This window comes from Chiloscyllium punctatum, chromosome 18 (assembly GCF_047496795.1).
Source record: "Chiloscyllium punctatum isolate Juve2018m chromosome 18, sChiPun1.3, whole genome shotgun sequence".
In the NCBI taxonomy this organism is placed as follows: domain Eukaryota; kingdom Metazoa; phylum Chordata; class Chondrichthyes; order Orectolobiformes; family Hemiscylliidae; genus Chiloscyllium; species Chiloscyllium punctatum.
In genome coordinates, this window is record NC_092756.1 from 42,131,995 (window position 1) to 42,151,609 (window position 19,615).

The 19,615-nt window shown below is 36.1% G+C and overlaps 1 non-coding gene across 1 annotated transcript; it reads right to left on the minus strand.

Annotated features, from left to right (window-relative positions):
* Positions 1-12,414: 12,414 nt before the first annotated feature.
* Positions 12,415-12,487, minus strand: trnav-cac (transfer RNA valine (anticodon CAC)). Its single transcript has one exon. It is a non-coding gene; the product is annotated as a tRNA-Val (tRNA).
* Positions 12,488-19,615: the final 7,128 nt, after the last annotated feature.

The following is a 19,615-nucleotide window of genomic DNA, read 5'->3' on the forward strand; positions in this document are numbered from 1 at the left end:
CTATTCATATTGAATGTAAGATTGATATGCTGTGAAACTATTGGCATGTTTTTTATTTCAACATTTAATTTGTCTCTCTCTCACTTATCTCACTTCATGCATGATGGCTTCAATGCACTTTGCTAAACTTACAGATTTTGTTGACTTTAAGTAGTATCTTTAGCACTCACTTATCAATCTATTCTAAAATCATAGGATCATAGAGTCATAGAATCCCTACAGTGTTGAAACAGGCCATTTCGCCCAACAGTCCACACTGAACCTCCTAAGAGGAACACACCCAGACATTCCCTTGTTCTATAACTCGAAATTTCCTCTGACTAATGCACCTAACCTCGGTAAAAACAATGACTGCAGATACTGGAAACCAGTGTTTAGATTAGAGTGGTGCTGGAAAGCACAGCAGTTCAGGCAGCATCCGAGGAGCAGTAAAATCGACGATTTGGGCAAAAGCCCTTCATCAGGGATACAGGCTGTATTCCTATTGAAAGGCTTTTGCCCGAAACGTCGATACTACTGCTCCTCGGATGCTGCGTGAACTGCTGTGCTTTTCTCGCACCGCACTAACAAAAACTAATGCACGTAACCTAAACATCCATGAACATTATAAACAATTTAGCATGGCCAACTCACCTCAGCTGCACACTTGTATACGATCAGAATGTTATTGAAATCAATACTCACACAAAGCACGATACATAATGCCACACAATGATCTTCATGACCATTTAATTACTGTCAGGAAATCATCTGAGTAATTGTTTTATTGTTCCTGAGATTAATCATCGCTTTAAGCATCTGATCATCATTCTCTCCAATAAATACAATGGGTGTCCTCTGAAATTTCTGTTCAGTAATTATCCGTGATACTTGTTGCTCAAAGCAGTGTTTATTCTTCATTACGAGTGGCCAATGATTCTCACAGCCAGTGGTCTTGATCTTATTGTTACTGAGTGCAATAACCCCAGTAAACATCTGGTTTTCATTCTTACCAATAAATACAAGAGCTATCCTCTTACTTTTCAGTTCAGTAATTACACATGATACTTGTTGCTGAAAGTGGTATTTATTCTTTATAACAATTGGCCGAGGACACTGACAGCAAGACATATTGATAGTCCTGATTTGTTCATGTTTTCAAACAGGTTATCAGGCCATGTATTTCAAAAAGAAGTAATTTGACTTCGTTCTAAATTAAATGTAAACATTTTCAGATATTTTCCATTCAAAATGTTTATTTGCTTATTCAGATCAAATTTGAATCTTGCCTCTGCAAAGTGAATTTATTGTGCTTTCCATTCATGGAAGTACTCATTAATTGGTCCTCGTTTTCATCTTAGATCTGATGGAAATTTGAAATACTGATTACAGTGAAAAGTGTATGAATTATACATGAGTGGAGTGGTCTCTAAAAGAAAATCATGAAAGGCGAGATAGAATTCTTGAAAAGCCTGTATATTTGAATAAAGAAAACATTCCTTCCAAAAAACAAAGTTAAAAATCACACAACACCAGGGTATAGTCCAATATGTTTATTTAAAAGCACTGGCTTTCGGAGCGCTGCTCCTTCAACCACCTGATGAACGAGCAGCGCTCTGAAATCTAGTTCTTCAAAATAAACATGTTGGTTAATAACCTGCTGGTGTTTGATTTTTAACTTTGTACAGCCCAATCCAACACTGGCGCCTCCAAATCATTCAAAAAGTAAAACACTTAAGTCTGTGGTTTAACAATTCAACAATCCTGCAACTCGATTATAATTCTCAGTTTATCTGTCTTAATAAATATCTAATCAATGTCAGTGTAAATTCCCGGAAAACAAGAAATCGTTTTGTTTATTAAAACACAAACTTTAATTGAAAACTCATTGTTATCACAATATATGAATTATATTTTAACTCTCCAGTAATGTGAAGTGACCCTTGGACAGAAATTGGATGTTCTAAATTCACCTACAGGCAGAGAAATCGGGACAAATACAAAATCAATCAAACTCAATCAAACAGCAGCTAGAATCAATCATCTCCAGGATGAATCAGATTTTCTTACAACTTGACTTCCAGCCACTACCTGAGCATTATACACTTATCTTGGAAATGTCAATAATGAAGGGTTTTCACACCAACACATTGGATTTTTTAAATCCAGCTCATAACCACATGTGGATGTTTGTCACAAAATTATTAATCATTTTACAAATCATGGAAAATATCTCAAAGCTCTTGAAATATATTAATCACTGCACATAAAGCCACACGATGGGATTCAAGGCCATCTAATTACTGTTCAGTGCAAAACTTTTTGTCAGTATTGTATTGTTCTCAAGATGAATAACCACAGCAAACATCACACTTTCACACCATCCCAAATATATGCAACAGATACCTTCTTATAATTTACACACATCTTTCCCACACCATTAATCAGACTTCATTATTTACGACTAAGGATGCTGATAGTAACATGTTTTTAAATATAGGCGAGTTTTCTGATAGGTTCCCCCCAGTCATCATGATAACAATGCAATTGCGTCTCAGTACATTGTAACAGATCCCCATTAAACTTTTTCATGCATTCACTAAGAGGCAATGTTTAAAAATTTCCTCTATAAATGCTGTTGACCGTTTTTTGCGATGATACCCATGTTCCTTGTCGATTTATTTTCTTTGTAATGCTGACATAAATGTCTGAATATTGATGACATGAAAAGTTGCATGGGTTATATATTTTATTTCTACAGAAGAAAAGCTGAGACACCAAGTACAGATTGCAGGACATTCTGAGAATGTTGAATGATCAATAATGACAGCATATCGAATGTATTTTCCAAAACATCATGTCAGCATTCTAATTCTCAGTTCACTGATACGAATTATTATGTAATCAAAATCACAGCAAACTTCGTTCGAAAATATTGAATCACTTAATGTGTCAGCGTTCTAAAATAGATTACCAATTCATTGTTAGTCCAACAATCACACAGTAATTCAGTTCAGGTTTTGTAACAAATATCATGAGATTCACATTTCAATTTAAATCATTATTTCGCAGTGCCAATTTTACAAAGAAAAATGGATCTTTTATTCCACGTCAACACAACCACAAACCAAGCAATAATTGCTCATCCAACACTGACAGGAAATATCTGATATCTTCTCTTTGAATGTTCACAGAAATCATTGGATTAATATTAATATTAATATTACAAATGAAGATACGTCTGATTGTTTTAGACTCCAATAATTAATGTTGAATTCTACATGTTACGGAGAGTAATATGACATTTCTAATCATTTTAAGTTTACAGTGACCAGTTTTAACACGAATTGTTAATTATATCTAATATTTAATCATTGATCAAATCCAATATAGTCGGCTTTAAGTGTGGAATTAAGTTTCAGTGACGTAAGCATATTGCATGGTACTGTTTCCTAATGGTAGCGAATGCTGATTTTTATTTTAATGCTGAAATTCTTGTTGATTTGCTGCTGTAGGGATCCCCGATTAGCCTGCCTTGAAATTAAAACACAAAATGGTGGAGGGGAGATAAATAAGACGAACAGTCTGTTTCAGTCTTAAGTAAAAAAAAGAATATTTTGTACAATCGTACTCCAAGTCCATAAGTATGCCATTCCAGACAGTCATATTCCAGATAATGATAAGAGAATGCCAGCATACAGAAAAATGACCAATTCTGACTTTCATTAATGAAAGAATAATTGTCCCAGTGAATGAATAAACGCCAACTGCAGAATAAAGCCCAGCTAACTTCCACAGTTGCTATCATGGAAACAGACAGGGTTTAATTGTCAGAAATATTTACTATTTTAAAGTTGCTCAGAACATTTAAAAAGTTTCTAATTACATATTCTTGAGAATCGTAAATAAGGCAGAGTGAGAGGCCCAAAGGACTGCAGCAATTAATTTTGTAATCTGAGGAAATAAAACGCACAGAGAGATCCCAAGGCCTGGAGATTATAGCACCTGTAAAACACCATGAAGCAATAGAAAGCTGCGGCTATCCATAGCGATGCCCATCTGAGATTAGGTGTTCTACAGGATCGGGTGTCTGTATAAGGAGGGAAGGGCTGTAACTACATTGCATGTGGATATTGTAACACAGCAAGTTTGTAAAAGTACTGCTTTTTACTGTACACGTTACAGTGTGTCATGGACCTCCCTTCCTAGATTGGCCTCGGGAGATGATCTCTGCACTAACTGATTGCAGCATGAGTAAACATCTTCCACTTGCCTGAGTTCTGCCTATCTCCTCAGTCTTCATTCTCTGTCAGGGGAAATCACTCCTACAGCGATGGTGACATTTAAATTCAATACAAACGCTTATTATCTGTGAAATTATTACTTGCAGAGCGATATCATTTTCATGTTATTTTTTGAACTTTTTGTGTGTGCAAGAAAACAATGTAGGTACATCCATTTGTTATTTAGTTCAACTTATACTAAATTTAAATTTATTGAAAAGACTACACGTGGGGGGGGGAGGTGGATGAAGGACGATTCTTCAGCTCAAATGTCACATTAACTGGCAATTTCCGTTTTTCAAAACATGTGACCTCCAAAATGATATTTATTTTACTTTCATTTTGAGGTAGTTTTATTTTCTTCCAACATTAGTTGTCAATGAACAATAATCACAAAATTATTACTCATTTGCGACAAAATGACTTCCTGGACCAAATGTCATTAACTCGATGTTTTGTTCATAATAATACTCACTTTCCCGGCCTAATTATTTTCTTCCTAGTTCTGACATTTATCTAAACATTTATCATGATTAAAGTTACATTTATAAAATAGACATGAACTGACCAAAATAAAGTTGAACTATGTTCAATTGTTGCTGAGATTTTTTAATTATTAAAGCCACGTTTTATATTTTTATTTTCAGTTTATTAATCTTAATGAATATAAAATCGACATCAGAGCAAAGTGCATTCAAAATATTAAGTCAATTTATCTATCAGGATTTTAGAAACAATGATCAATTGCAATAATTACGCAATACTTTAACCTAGGCTTTATAACAACTACAATGTGCCTTTAATATCTTGATTATTTCTGAGTGTGAGTGCTACAATATTAAAATCTGTTTGATCAGGCCAATACACCCACAAAAGACCAATAATTGCCATTGCAACATCATTTGTAAATATCTGATTTTTGCTCATTTGAAAGATCACAGTCTTCTCCGCCATTGAAATTCAGAGAACACCAGTTACTTTGCACTGCAATATTTCTATTCAATTCTGAACATTACTCAGTGGAATAGGAAGAGGAGATACCTCATTATTCTTAAATTTATTAATAAAAGTTTTCGAATCGATTTGTTGCCAATACCTAATAATTGTTCAATTCGGTAAGGGGTGTACATGGGGAACTATGTTTTCATATAATAACTAATGCAAGGACATTGCACTGTACAATCACTCAATCATTCTGAATATTGCTTTTCATTTTAAACTTGGAAACTCTTTTGAATTGATTTGATTGGAAATCATTTTAATGTTAACATTTATTGTGTTTTTAATCACAATAACAATTGAATATTTTTCATGTGCAAAATCATTTAACTCCCCATTAATTTTTTGAAGCACACAAAAAGGGTTGGCATCTATCTTATTTCATTAAACAATCACAGGAAATGGTGACTTCTTAGAAATCGTACATTTTCAGAAAGAATGAAAGTATTCTTCAGCTGAATAGGCACATTGACTGACCAATTCATCATTTTGTTCCAATTTATGTGTAGAACAAAAAGATTTTAATTTGCATTTCAGAAAATGAGAAACTTATGAACATATAGAATAATTGTATTCATTTTTATTTATAATGCACAGTAATCACACAATTCTGTCAAGTTGTCGTTCCACAAGTGATCATAAAAATCATGTTTAATTAAGACATTTGTTAACTCCCATCATTATTGTAAATTACAACTGAATTTTCAGTATCCAACCATTTAATTCCAATCCAATTGTCACAATAAACATATGATTAGTTTTCAGCCCTGCCCAGCCTGGTTGGGAATGTTATGAAGGAATATTGTGCAACTCTGGTCGTGTGTCTGTTACCAGACCAGAGGGTACAATTTCAATTCCCACCTTGCACAGAGCTGTGCCAGAGCAGCTCTGATAGTTGAAAAGAAAATATCTAAGAATCGAATGAATTGCCTTTCAATTCAACATTGGATATGTTTTCATTTGTTGCTCATTCCAATAATCACAGTACCTGCTATATATTTTCTTCAGTCCGCAAAGAACAGAATGTATCTAATTCCACTCAATCAATATTCTTTGCAAAATATTTGATAATGTTGCACTCACAAAGATGAAATAAGAAAAGTACAGATATTCCTTGATTTTCTTTTTTTCTGAAGAGCTGAGTTCAGACTGCACATTGAACTTGATGCTTCAAAGGTATAAACATGAGAAAAAAAATCAAGTTCTTCTTCAGTTAAATAAACAAATGCCACTTCCTACTATATATCAATTTTTAGTTATTGATCTGTTTATGAGGTTGTCTGAAATTTGTTTTTAGCTTTCCATTCATCTATTTATATTGAATGTAAGATTGAAATGTTGTGAAAATATCCGGGTGCATCCATTTGAAATTGAATTTGCATATTTCTCTCTGATCCAGTTTATTGCATGAGGACTTAACTGTGTTTTGTTCAGCAAACCTAGTGAATCCTAAAAATTGTCTAATCTTAAATAAGAACTTTCACACCCAGTTATCAGTCAGTATCTAATTCATATAAATATCTAAGTATATTGAAATCAATGTTCACACAAAACAGTGCACATAAAGCGACACAAAGATATTCGGCTGATTACTATTCAGTGGAATACCCTGAGTAAGTATCTTAATGTTCCTGGGAAAATGACAACAGTAAGCATTTATTTACTATTCTATGCAGTTAATGCAATTGATGTGTTATATTTCAGTTCAGTCGTTAATGTTGATTTATATTGTTTAAACCAATAATTCTACTTTATCACGGATATTGACTGTACTACAATAACGTTGGGAAGGAAAATTTTTGTCAATCTAACAAGCTTTAAACTCCTTTTTTGTTGTGTGTGTATACAAGAGACAATTGAAATTATAACCATTTTTATTACAAATTGAACAAATACTGCATTTTAAATTTGTGAAGTTCCTACATTTTTACAAAAGGGTTAGTCTTCACTGTATATGTCACATTAAAAAAACTTCTATTTCAAATCATGCGTGCTACAAAATGATTATTGTTTTCATTTCATTGTAAGAAAAGAACTGCTTTGACCATGTTGATTTTTTTGGCATTTCTATTCCAACATTTTTCATCATTGTCCAAAAATGACAATATTATTAAAATCGCATATACGCCACATGTCATTGACTACATTGTTCAGTTTCAAGCTCACTTTCATGACTTACGAATTCTCTTCCTAATTCTGACACAAATCTTTAAACATTGATCATAATATTGATCATATAAATTGATGTAACATATCTCTACAAGGAATCCGGTGTATGGAAATTCACAATTCTTGTATTACGTATATTTTTTTTACTTTAAAAAAGAAGAATTTCGCTCAATTATCACCGAATGGCTCATTTTTCTTCAATCCATAAAGCGAGGTACAATGTTTTATTCCTCAGTTTATTGATCTTAATAAATATCCAATCAACGTGGGCGGCACGGTGGCACGTGGGCGGCACGGTGGCACAGTGGTTAGAACTGCTGCTTCACAGCGCCTGATACCCGGGTTCAATTCCCGCCTCAGGCGACTGACTGTGTGGAGTTTGCATGTTCTCCCCGTGTCTGCGTGGGTCCCCTCTGGGTGCTCTGGTTTCCTCCCACAGTCACAAAGATGTGCAGGCCAGGTGAATTGGCCATGCTACATTGCCCATAGTGTTAGGTAAGGGGTAAATGTAAATGTAGATGTAGGGGTATGGGTGGGTTATGCTTCGGTGGGGCGGTGTGGACTTGTTGGGCCGAAGGGCCTGTTTCCACACTGTATGTAATCTAATCTAATTGTTCTCCCGCACAACCGCCTGGTCTGGCATATCCCCCTCACAACAAGTGCTTTTGAAATATTGAATCATTTTAATTCTTCAAAAGCGCATTCATTATCAAGTCATTGCCATTATAATAATGGCACAATTATTTATAAAAAAAAGTCTTCTGAACAAGTATAGTGAGATTCACATTTTCATTTAATCCATTATTTCTGAGTACTAATAGTACAGTATGAAAATGCCTTTATTTTTCAGGTCACCTACCCCACAAAGGAACCAATGAATTCCCATCCAGTCATTGCAAATATCTGATGTTTGCTCATTTGAATGATCACGGTAATGTCAGCCTTAAAATTCAGGAAAATGTAATTACTTTTCACTGAATTAATTCCAGTTCATTTCCAGACATTGCCCAATCACTTGCAAAAAGAGATTTTTCATTATTCTTGAATGCATTGACAGACTTTGATAATACAATTGTTGCTGATTTAGAATAAAAATAATAGTTATTCAATCCAGTAGATTGCGCAAATGTGGATTTACGGAACAGTATATTAACCACTGTAAATATATTGCAGTGCACAATCTCTCAATCATTGTAAATATCAATTTTTATTTTACCTGTTGAAACATAGTTGAATTCAATTAATTATATTTGACTTCAATGCTCACATTTATTGTGTTTGTAATCATAATTCGACTTACGGATGTTTCATGCAACAAAATCAAATGTAGAATTAGCATCTCTATTCTTTCATTCAACAATGGCAATAAATTTTGATTTTTTAAATTTTGAACATTTTGGAAAGAAGGGATGTTGTCTTCAGTTGAATTCTTGCATTGACTCACTAATTCACAGTGTCCGCTACTTATTCTCTTTGGGTTCCAATGAAAAGAAATTAACTAGTTCTTCTGGTTGTAAATTCCTGGAAAATATTTGAGAATGTTGTGGTTTTAAAAGTGACAAGGCGAAGTGATCGTAAGTCATCATTTATTTTGTTAGAAAGAGCTTGATTCAAACATTTCGAACACACACACACACACACTGTTATTCTGCTGTGTAACAAGGGGAAAAACAAGTCGCTTTCTTAGGCATTATGTAAATATATGCCACTTCCAATTATTCATTAGTCAGCTAATTACTTACATTTGTCATTAAAAATTGCAATTCGTCTAAATATTGTTATGACCTTTGATTAAATTAAATTTTTAATTATTGTTAATTCATGAATTTCAGGGACTTTTTTTGTTTTCAATACACCGATTCGTATTGAATGTAAGATTGACATGCTTTGACAATGTCGGAGAGTGTCCATTTGAAACTTGTTTTTCTCGTATATTTCACTGATTTTACTTATTGCATAAGATTACATGGTACCTCAGTGGGTAGCAATGCTGCCTCACAGCGCCAGGGACATTGGTTTGATTCTGTCCTCGGGTGACTGTGGGGACTTTGCACGTTCTCCCCATGTCTATGTGACATTGCTGTGGTGTCCTCCCACAATCCCACATGTGCAGGTTAGGTGAGCTGGCCATGCTAAATCGCACATTGTGTTCAGGGATATGTGCATCAGTCAGCAATAAATTTGAAGAAATATGATCGGGAAATGTGTTTGGGTGGGTTACTCTTCGGAGGGTCATTTTTTTCAAACAATTGACCTGTTATTACACTGAGGGAAACACGGTTGCTTTCGTGGCGTCGCTAGAGTTAGGGTGGGCCCCGAGATCTAAGCCATGTTAGAACTGAAACCGAGGAATCGACAGAGAGGCTACACAACGACATCGCATCCATTTGGTTTTCTTTAAATCACTGACGAGCAGGAAAATGTAATCGGGGAGGGCGAGTGGGGAAGTGAAGCAGTTGCAGCTCTGGTGAAAGCCCAAAGGTCCCTCTGAGAGTGTAATTTCTTTCATTGCTGTTGTTGATTGAATGAGCCACTGACGTGCGAACTGCACCAAAACATGATTCAGGACCTCTGGTGCCAATTCTCGCACGTTGAATAACGACAGACACCTTCCAAATGAGGTCTTTCAGAGACGACTTTGGGATACATTTGACAGGCAGACTAGTTGAGGAATCCGTGGTGCACTGTGACACCAGCACATCAGCTTCTTGAATGCTAAATGTGAGACAGTCCGGGGGCATGAGCCATAAAGTCATCACACAAATAACAACAGGGCAATTCCAAACTACTCTTTCAAACATACTGGAGCCTGAGTGCACCACCACTGCCCAGACAATGCTGCAAAGAGACAAAGAAAGAACATAATAAGAATGGGCCATAAAAAGTGAATTTCACCAATCACAGTCTCGATTAGATTACCTTTCCCTTCCGATGACTCCAGGACGGAAAAGGAGGAAGTGGGAGAAATTCAATAACATATGACATCGAAATACATTGGAACGATTTTCTCATTGGCCAGAAAACCAAATAACGACGAGTCGAGTCACCGTAGGACTCTGTTTCGCAACAATAGTCTCCATTCGGTTCCAGTAAAAGCTCAACTTGCCTGGAACAGAAAGCAACAGTGGAGCCGCTGGCGATTTTCCGTGCGGGAAGCGAACACGATCACGACAGCACAGACACTTAGGAAAATTCGGCACTTTCCCACACCGCAGTCAATTCCACGGGGAGCAAACTCATTTTGCTTCTATTTTAAACAGAAATGCAGCAGGGGAATGAAACAGCGTTTAAACCAGCAGCTCCGCAGAAACGGCAGCGGTGGGATTCGAACCCACCCCTCGGGCGAGACGGTAGCCTTAATCCAGCTCCTAAGGCCGCTCGGCCACACTAGCAACACGCCCGCGAGTCCAGCTCCGACTCGCACAGCTGCTGGGATGTGCCCGTCTACAATATCAATTTCTCAGCAGTTAACGATAGCCCATCAATCCAGCCAAAAATCACTGGTAAGCTGAGTCTATCTTCTCAGACTGGATTCAGAAACAAATGTATCTGTGAGTGCGTGAGAATATATGATCGGTTATGATTGGGTCAAATTACCATGAGCTACTTGACATTACTGCAATTTCGATTCTTGCTTTGCTAAATGATTTCACCCATTGCTCGAAACAGGACAACTTACACGTTTACACGGAACATGAAACACACCGGACTACAGGGAAAATGCACAAAGCTGAGCAGGCCGTGTCCCAAATCATACCGTGCAGCATAGTTTCAGGCACTGTGTCTGTTTTGCAGAATAAGGTTCCCAAAGAATGTTCCATCCTAAAACCGGAGGTAGTATTACAATCCGAGAACGACAGATTACATTGTACGGAAGGTCTGACCTCGGGGCCGGTTCGAGATGCCACTTTCCTTGCCTTTTACCTTAACCGTGCAATTTGCTGCAGAGATTATCACACCTGGACATGAGCCTCATGGATACCAACTGAGTTGGAAACCTGTGTGGGAATCGATGAGAAAAAAGCGACTCAATAAATTTTAACAAGTTCCATGGTGCTTTTTAGAAATGCAGTTTCTGTTCACCTCAATCCAAAAGGCAGTTTCTGAACATAGTAACAGAAGTCAAAAGGTAATTACCTCACCCCACCCCCAGTCCGGAAGAGGTGCTAACTGCCCTTGATTGCTGTTTGTTCATGATGTGAAGAGCTCTCACGCCTGAGTCACCGTCACGTCTCTGGTTGCTGAGTGAATCACAAAGAAGGACTTTCTCCAGAGCTGCAACTGCCTCACTTCCCCACTCGCCTTCCCCGTTTACATTTTCCTGCTCGTCAGTGATTTAAAGAAAACCAAATGGATGCGATGTCATTCTGTAGCCTCTCTGTCGATTCCTCCGTTTCAGTTCCAACGTGGCTTAGATCTCGGGGCGCACCTTAATACTAGCGACGCTATGAAAGCACAGGTCCAGATGTTCCTCTGAGAGTGTAATTTCTTTCATTGCTGTTGCTGATTGAATGAGCCACTAACGTGTGAACTGCTCCAAAACATGATTCAGGACCTCTGGTGCCAATTCTCGCACGTTGAATAACGACAGACACCTTCCAAATGAGGTCTTTCAGAGACGACTTTGGGATACATTTGACAGACAGACTAGTTGAAGAATCCGTGGTGCACTGTGACACCAGCACATCAGCTTCTTCCCTGTCTTTGAACCGGGCCGCCTGCGCAAGGAATGCGAATGCGGTAATGCTTTTCGTGGAAGGATCAGAAGGGGGTAACTACACTCTCAAACAGAATGGCATATGATCAGAACGATGTTGGAGAAAAACTTTACAATGCTTTGCACAGTAATTAAATGGAATCGCATTGCATTGCACGACGAGAGAAGATTTATTCAAGCAAATTCGAAGGCAGGTTTGCACATGGGAAAGCAAGCAAGAAAGCTCCGTTCTTGTCGATGTCAAAGGCTGCAGTTGAAGAGCAAAGCAGTTTCTGCCCAGTTTCGAACTGGGGACCTTTCGCGTGTGAGGCGAACGTGATGACCACTACACTACAGAAACAAGCCGCGGTCGCAGCCGCTGCAGCTCAGTGGCATCCAACACAGAAAGTTGAAGCCATTCTACCTTTCGCCTTTCTGTTTCCGTAAACTCGTTGTTTCATGGGACCTGTTTAATTTTGGCTATGTGGTGAGCATGGACGAGATACACCGAAGTATCTGTTTCCACGCGGTGTAACCCGGTAACGTTGTGTTGCTTACACCTGCTTTAAAGAATTACGTTTTTGCGGAGCTTACCGTCGCAGTCTGTGGCAAAATCATTTAGTCTGTTCGACGGCTCACGGGAAAGGTAGCATTGTGAAACACTGCAGAAACGAACGACTTCCTTACTTTTGCTCCGACTGACCATACTCCGTGAAAGTTTCCCAGATTCTCAGTTGAGGATTTTTGCAGCTGGAAGTTACCTCAGAAACCCTGTTAATTCGTAATGTATTGAGCGAATCGCAAAACAGAAAGCATTTAACACGGAACACAAACAAAACTGGAAAACCAAATGCATTTTCAGACACAGCGAGCATGAATGCTAAATGTGAGACAGTCCGAGAATTCTTGAAAAGCCTATATATTTGAATAAAGAAAACATTCCTTCCAAAAAACAAAGTTAAAAATCACACAACACCAGGGTATAGTCCAATATGTTTATTTGGAAGCACTGGCTTTCGGAGCGCTGCTCCTTCAACCACCTGATGAACGAGCAGCGCTCTGAAATCTAGTTCTTCAAAATAAACATGTTGGTTAATAACCTGCTGGTGTTTGATTTTTAACTTTGTACAGCCAAATCCAACACTGGCGCCTCCAAATCATTCAAAAAGTAAAACACTTAAGTCTGTGGTTTAACAATTCAACAATCCTGCAACTCGATTATAATTCTCAGTTTATCTGTCTTAATAAATATCTAATCAATGTCAGTGTAAATTCCCGGAAAACAAGAAATCGTTTTGTTTATTAAAACACAAACTTTAATTGAAAACTCATTGTTATCACAATATATGAATTATATTTTAACTCTCCAGTAATGTGAAGTGACCCTTGGACAGAAATTGGATGTTCTAAATTCACCTACAGGCAGAGAAATCGGGACAAATACAAAATCAATCAAACTCAATCAAACAGCAGCTAGAATCAATCATCTCCAGGATGAATCAGATTTTCTTACAACTTGACTTCCAGCCACTACCTGAGCATTATACACTTATCTTGGAAATGTCAATAATGAAGGGTTTTCACACCAACGCATTGGATTTTTTAAATCCAGCTCATAACCACATGTGGATGTTTGTCACAAAATTATTAATCATTTTACAAATCATGGAAAATATCTCAAAGCTCTTGAAATATATTAATCACTGCACATAAAGCCACACGATGGGATTCAAGGCCATCTAATTACTGTTCAGTGCAAAACTTTTTGTCAGTATTGTATTGTTCTCAAGATGAATAACCACAGCAAACATCACACTTTCACACCATCCCAAATATATGCAACAGATACCTTCTTATAATTTACACACATCTTTCCCACACCATTAATCAGACTTCATTATTTACGACTAAGGATGCTGATAGTAACATGTTTTTAAATATAGGCGAGTTTTCTGATAGGTTCCCCCCAGTCATCATGATAACAATGCAATTGCGTCTCAGTACATTGTAACAGATCCCCATTAAACTTTTTCATGTATTCACTAAGAGGCAATGTTTAAAAATTTCCTCTATAAATGCTGTTGACCGTTTTTTGCGATGATACCCATGTTCCTTGTCGATTTATTTTCTTTGTAATGCTGACATAAATGTCTGAATATTGATGACATGAAAAGTTGCATGGGTTATATATTTTATTTCTACAGAAGAAAAGCTGAGACACCAAGTACAGATTGCAGGACATTCTGAGAATGTTGAATGATCAATAATGACAGCATATCGAATGTATTTTCCAAAACATCATGTCAGCATTCTAATTCTCAGTTCACTGATACGAATTATTATGTAATCAAAATCACAGCAAACTTCGTTCGAAAATATTGAATCACTTAATGTGTCAGCGTTCTAAAATAGATTACCAATTCATTGTTAGTCCAACAATCACACAGTAATTCAGTTCAGGTTTTGTAACAAATATCATGAGATTCACATTTCAATTTAAATCATTATTTCGCAGTGCCAATTTTACAAAGAAAAATGGATCTTTTATTCCACGTCAACACAACCACAAACCAAGCAATAATTGCTCATCCAACACTGACAGGAAATATCTGATATCTTCTCTTTGAATGTTCACAGAAATCATTGGATTAATATTAATATTAATATTACAAATGAAGATACGTCTGATTGTTTTAGACTCCAATAATTAATGTTGAATTCTACATGTTACGGAGAGTAATATGACATTTCTAATCATTTTAAGTTTACAGTGACCAGTTTTAACACGAATTGTTAATTATATCTAATATTTAATCATTGATCAAATCCAATATAGTCGGCTTTAAGTGTGGAATTAAGTTTCAGTGACGTAAGCATATTGCATGGTACTGTTTCCTAATGGTAGCGAATGCTGATTTTTATTTTAATGCTGAAATTCTTGTTGATTTGCTGCTGTAGGGATCCCCGATTAGCCTGCCTTGAAATTAAAACACAAAATGGTGGAGGGGAGATAAATAAGACGAACAGTCTGTTTCAGTCTTAAGTAAAAAAAAGAATATTTTGTACAATCGTACTCCAAGTCCATAAGTATGCCATTCCAGACAGTCATATTCCAGATAATGATAAGAGAATGCCAGCATACAGAAAAATGACCAATTCTGACTTTCATTAATGAAAGAATAATTGTCCCAGTGAATGAATAAACGCCAACTGCAGAATAAAGCCCAGCTAACTTCCACAGTTGCTATCATGGAAACAGACAGGGTTTAATTGTCAGAAATATTTACTATTTTAAAGTTGCTCAGAACATTTAAAAAGTTTCTAATTACATATTCTTGAGAATCGTAAATAAGGCAGAGTGAGAGGCCCAAAGGACTGCAGCAATTAATTTTGTAATCTGAGGAAATAAAACGCACAGAGAGATCCCAAGGCCTGGAGATTATAGCACCTGTAAAACACCATGAAGCAATAGAAAGCTACGGCTATCCATAGCGATGCCCATCTGAGATTAGGTGTTCTACAGGATCGGGTGTCTGTATAAGGAGGGAAGGGCTGTAACTACATTGCATGTGGATATTGTAACACAGCAAGTTTGTAAAAGTACTGCTTTTTACTGTACACGTTACAGTGTGTCATGGACCTCCCTTCCTAGATTGGCCTCGGGAGATGATCTCTGCACTAACTGATTGCAGCATGAGTAAACATCTTCCACTTGCCTGAGTTCTGCCTATCTCCTCAGTCTTCATTCTCTGTCAGGGGAAATCACTCCTACAGCGATGGTGACATTTAAATTCAATACAAACGCTTATTATCTGTGAAATTATTACTTGCAGAGCGATATCATTTTCATGTTATTTTTTGAACTTTTTGTGTGTGCAAGAAAACAATGTAGGTACATCCATTTGTTATTTAGTTCAACTTATACTAAATTTAAATTTATTGAAAAGACTACACGTGGGGGGGGGAGGTGGATGAAGGACGATTCTTCAGCTCAAATGTCACATTAACTGGCAATTTCCGTTTTTCAAAACATGTGACCTCCAAAATGATATTTATTTTACTTTCATTTTGAGGTAGTTTTATTTTCTTCCAACATTAGTTGTCAATGAACAATAATCACAAAATTATTACTCATTTGCGACAAAATGACTTCCTGGACCAAATGTCATTAACTCGATGTTTTGTTCATAATAATACTCACTTTCCCGGCCTAATTATTTTCTTCCTAGTTCTGACATTTATCTAAACATTTATCATGATTAAAGTTACATTTATAAAATAGACATGAACTGACCAAAATAAAGTTGAACTATGTTCAATTGTTGCTGAGATTTTTTAATTATTAAAGCCACGTTTTATATTTTTATTTTCAGTTTATTAATCTTAATGAATATAAAATCGACATCAGAGCAAAGTGCATTCAAAATATTAAGTCAATTTATCTATCAGGATTTTAGAAACAATGATCAATTGCAATAATTACGCAATACTTTAACCTAGGCTTTATAACAACTACAATGTGCCTTTAATATCTTGATTATTTCTGAGTGTGAGTGCTACAATATTAAAATCTGTTTGATCAGGCCAATACACCCACAAAAGACCAATAATTGCCATTGCAACATCATTTGTAAATATCTGATTTTTGCTCATTTGAAAGATCACAGTCTTCTCCGCCATTGAAATTCAGAGAACACCAGTTACTTTGCACTGCAATATTTCTATTCATTTCTGAACATTACTCAGTGGAATAGGAAGAGGAGATACCTCATTATTCTTAAATTTATTAATAAAAGTTTTCGAATCGATTTGTTGCCAATACCTAATAATTGTTCAATTCGGTAAGGGGTGTACATGGGGAACTATGTTTTCATATAATAACTAATGCAAGGACATTGCACTGTACAATCACTCAATCATTCTGAATATTGCTTTTCATTTTAAACTTGGAAACTCTTTTGAATTGATTTGATTGGAAATCATTTTAATGTTAACATTTATTGTGTTTTTAATCACAATAACAATTGAATATTTTTCATGTGCAAAATCATTTAACTCCCCATTAATTTTTTGAAGCACACAAAAAGGGTTGGCATCTATCTTATTTCATTAAACAATCACAGGAAATGGTGACTTCTTAGAAATCGTACATTTTCAGAAAGAATGAAAGTATTCTTCAGCTGAATAGGCACATTGACTGACCAATTCATCATTTTGTTCCAATTTATGTGTAGAACAAAAAGATTTTAATTTGCATTTCAGAAAATGAGAAACTTATGAACATATAGAATAATTGTATTCATTTTTATTTATAATGCACAGTAATCACACAATTCTGTCAAGTTGTCGTTCCACAAGTGATCATAAAAATCATGTTTAATTAAGACATTTGTTAACTCCCATCATTATTGTAAATTACAACTGAATTTTCAGTATCCAACCATTTAATTCCAATCCAATTGTCACAATAAACATATGATTAGTTTTCAGCCCTGCCCAGCCTGGTTGGGAATGTTATGAAGGAATATTGTGCAACTCTGGTCGTGTGTCTGTTACCAGACCAGAGGGTACAATTTCAATTCCCACCTTGCACAGAGCTGTGCCAGAGCAGCTCTGATAGTTGAAAAGAAAATATCTAAGAATCGAATGAATTGCCTTTCAATTCAACATTGGATATGTTTTCATTTGTTGCTCATTCCAATAATCACAGTACCTGCTATATATTTTCTTCAGTCCGCAAAGAACAGAATGTATCTAATTCCACTCAATCAATATTCTTTGCAAAATATTTGATAATGTTGCACTCACAAAGATGAAATAAGAAAAGTACAGATATTCCTTGATTTTCTTTTTTTCTGAAGAGCTGAGTTCAGACTGCACATTGAACTTGATGCTTCAAAGGTATAAACATGAGAAAAAAAATCAAGTTCTTCTTCAGTTAAATAAACAAATGCCACTTCCTACTATATATCAATTTTTAGTTATTGATCTGTTTATGAGGTTGTCTGAAATTTGTTTTTAGCTTTCCATTCATCTATTTATATTGAATGTAAGATTGAAATGTTGTGAAAATATCCGGGTGCATCCATTTGAAATTGAATTTGCATATTTCTCTCTGATCCAGTTTATTGCATGAGGACTTAACTGTGTTTTGTTCAGCAAACCTAGTGAATCCTAAAAATTGTCTAATCTTAAATAAGAACTTTCACACCCAGTTATCAGTCAGTATCTAATTCATATAAATATCTAAGTATATTGAAATCAATGTTCACACAAAACAGTGCACATAAAGCGACACAAAGATATTCGGCTGATTACTATTCAGTGGAATACCCTGAGTAAGTATCTTATTGTTCCTGGGAAAATGACAACAGTAAGCATTTATTTACTATTCTATGCAGTTAATGCAATTGATGTGTTATATTTCAGTTCAGTCGTTAATGTTGATTTATATTGTTTAAACCAATAATTCTACTTTATCACGGATATTGACTGTACTACAATAACGTTGGGAAGGAAAATTTTTGTCAATCTAACAAGCTTTAAACTCCTTTTTTGTTGTGTGTGTATACAAGAGACAATTGAAATTATAACCATTTTTATTACAAATTGAACAAATACTGCATTTTAAATTTGTGAAGTTCCTACATTTTTACAAAAGGGTTAGTCTTCACTGTATATGTCACATTAAAAAAACTTCTATTTCAAATCATGCGTGCTACAAAATGATTATTGTTTTCATTTCATTGTAAGAAAAGAACTGCTTTGACCATGTTGATTTTTTTGGCATTTCTATTCCAACATTTTTCATCATTGTCCAAAAATGACAATATTATTAAAATCGCATATACGCCACATGTCATTGACTACATTGTTCAGTTTCAAGCTCACTTTCATGACTTACGAATTCTCTTCCTAATTCTGACACAAATCTTTAAACATTGATCATAATATTGATCATATAAATTGATGTAACATATCTCTACAAGGAATCCGGTGTATGGAAATTCACAATTCTTGTATTACGTATATTTTTTTTACTTTAAAAAAGAAGAATTTCGCTCAATTATCACCGAATGGCTCATTTTTCTTCAATCCATAAAGCGAGGTACAATGTTTTATTCCTCAGTTTATTGATCTTAATAAATATCCAATCAACGTGGGCGGCACGGTGGCACGTGGGCGGCACGGTGGCACAGTGGTTAGAACTGCTGCCTCACAGCGCCTGATACCCGGGTTCAATTCCCGCCTCAGGCGACTGACTGTGTGGAGTTTGCATGTTCTCCCCGTGTCTGCGTGGGTCCCCTCTGGGTGCTCTGGTTTCCTCCCACAGTCACAAAGATGTGCAGGCCAGGTGAATTGGCCATGCTACATTGCCCATAGTGTTAGGTAAGGGGTAAATGTAAATGTAGATGTAGGGGTATGGGTGGGTTATGCTTCGGTGGGGCGGTGTGGACTTGTTGGGCCGAAGGGCCTGTTTCCACACTGT